Consider the following 2,500-nt stretch of genomic DNA (forward strand, 5'->3'; position numbering starts at 1 on the left):
CGTTAGCTTAGCATATCACCAGTACAACCAGACTCCATTCAGAAAACAAGTGTTTTAAAAGTTAATAGATTGTCGTCTTACAGAGAGAACTAAACATGAATTCAGACTTTTTACTAATCTTCATCATTATGAAGTTATTTCTGCATCTTTTAATGTTTATTGTGATTAAATCATCAAAAGAACAAAACGATCTGTGTCTGTTAATATGGACCCTCAATGATTGGCTCCACTCAGGGAAACGTAGCTCTGACATGAGAGTCTGGAGTCTAACCCTCCTCTGGGTCCAATGGACTAAAGTGTGGCTCTCTGGTCAAACTGGAATGAACACATTACTCTGCAAAGATCCATCTGATTCACATGAGACAGATCCAACAACTCTCTGAAAACCTCAGAAATAAAGAAAACTGTTTGAAGAATTCTCAGATTTTCAGACCTTCATGTCTCTTGTTTGTTTGTTTGAGTATTTTACAAATAATAAAATAATAAAGCACTCAATCTAACAACCGATGGGACAGTTTAGATCATCAGAGGTTGAAATTAGACCTGACTGTGATAAACACACATTCATGGTTGTTTAAATGTGAAGCACGGCAGCTTATCTCCAGTGAGACCAGACTGATCAATACTGATCTACTGATCCTGATCAGTCACTCAGCGATCAACTCCTCAGTCTGTTCAATGCTGACGTCACCAGATCATTGTGATGGTTCACTGCAGCGGTGAGAGAAGGAGGAGCACCGACAGACACAGCTTCAGGACAACAAGTAACAAGCTCCAACATGTCTGCAGCTCTGCCATCACAACCACCGTCCCAGACCCTTCAACTGAAATATATTCAGGATACTGCAGCACTACAGTGCACATAATACTCACTACTATACTGACTACAATACTCACTACAATACTCACTACTATACTCACAACAATACTCACTACTAGACTCACTACAATACTCACTACAATACTCACTACTATACTCACTAAAATACTGACTACAATACTCACTACTATACTCACTACAATACTCACTACTATACTCACTACAATTCTCACTACAATACTCACGACAATACTCACTACAATACTCACTACAATACTCACTACTATACTCACTACAATACTCACGACTATACTCACGACGATACTCACTACAATACTCACTACTATACTCACTACAATACTCACTACTATACTCACTAAAATACTGACTACAATACTCACAACAATACTGACTACAATACTCACTACAATACTCACAACAATACTCACTACAATACTCACTAAAATACTCACTACAATACTCACAACTATACTCACGACTATACTCATTACAATACTCACTACTATACTCACTACAATACTCAGTACAATACTCACTAAAATACTGACTACAATACTCACTACAATACTGACTACAATACTCACTACAATACTCACAACTATACTCACTACTATACTCATAACAATACTCATAACAATACTGACCACAATACTCACTACAATACTCACTACAATACTGACTACAATACTCACAACAATACTGACAACAATACTGACTACAATACTCACTACTATACTCACTACAATACTCATAACAATACTCACAACTATACTCACTACTATACTCATAACAATACTCACTAAAATATTGACTACAATACTCACTACAATACTCACTACTATACTCATAACAATACTCACAACTATACTCATAACAATACTCACTACAATACTCATAACAATACTCACAACTATACTCATAACAATACTGACTACAATACTCACTACTATACTCACTACAATACTCATAACAATACTCACTAAAATACTGACTACAATACTCACAACTATACTCACTACTATACTCATAACAATACTCACTAAAATATTGACTACAATACTCACTACTATATTCACTACTATACTCACTACAATACTCACTACTATACTCAAGCTTCTCCATCTGAACAAGAAAGATTATGAACAGAAACACTTCATTCTGTATTTTTCTTCTTGCCAAACAATCTCATGTTTGAATCTAAAACCAACGACATGTCAGTCCGTCTCTCAACTCTGTCTGACTTCCTGTCTGTCTGTCTCAGCTCCAATCTCATTGGTTCCCACTGAAGACGTAAATCTTTAAAAACACAGATAGTTTCATCAGTATTGACTGAAGTTTTTATCAAACAAAGAGACTTTCTTGGGGACTATTTTCAGCGGTGGATTGATCCACATTTGGTGCTGTAGTGAGTATCTGTATGTGTGATTGAGTCAGAATAAACTACAGCGTGTTTATGGTGATGAAGGAACAATAGTGAGGCTTGTTGCTGTGTTTTTACATATTTCCCAACATTTAAAAAAATGTTTTTTACATATTGTCGGCATTTTCCACATGTTTTGTAAAATATTTTTCACATATATTTAAATGTTTCACCCTGAGTCAGAACACAAAGAAAGATGTAAAATATCACCAGACCAATATGGTCCCTCCCCCGTGTCT

The 2,500-nt window shown here is 35.8% G+C and overlaps 1 protein-coding gene across 1 annotated transcript in view; it reads right to left on the reverse strand.

The window, feature by feature from the left end:
• The window catches only part of LOC137886287 (ninein-like protein), a gene marked incomplete at its 3' end in the record, with an annotated part of 21,935 nt that overhangs the window by 17,428 nt on the left and 2,007 nt on the right, over window positions 1-2,500 (reverse strand). The gene's annotated exons all lie outside the window — the stretch shown is intronic.

The sequence above is a fragment of the Cebidichthys violaceus genome, unplaced genomic scaffold, assembly GCF_023349555.1.
Source record: "Cebidichthys violaceus isolate CVI_PGR_0920_01 unplaced genomic scaffold, fCebVio1.0.p SCAF_425, whole genome shotgun sequence".
Classification (NCBI taxonomy): domain Eukaryota; kingdom Metazoa; phylum Chordata; class Actinopteri; order Perciformes; family Stichaeidae; genus Cebidichthys; species Cebidichthys violaceus.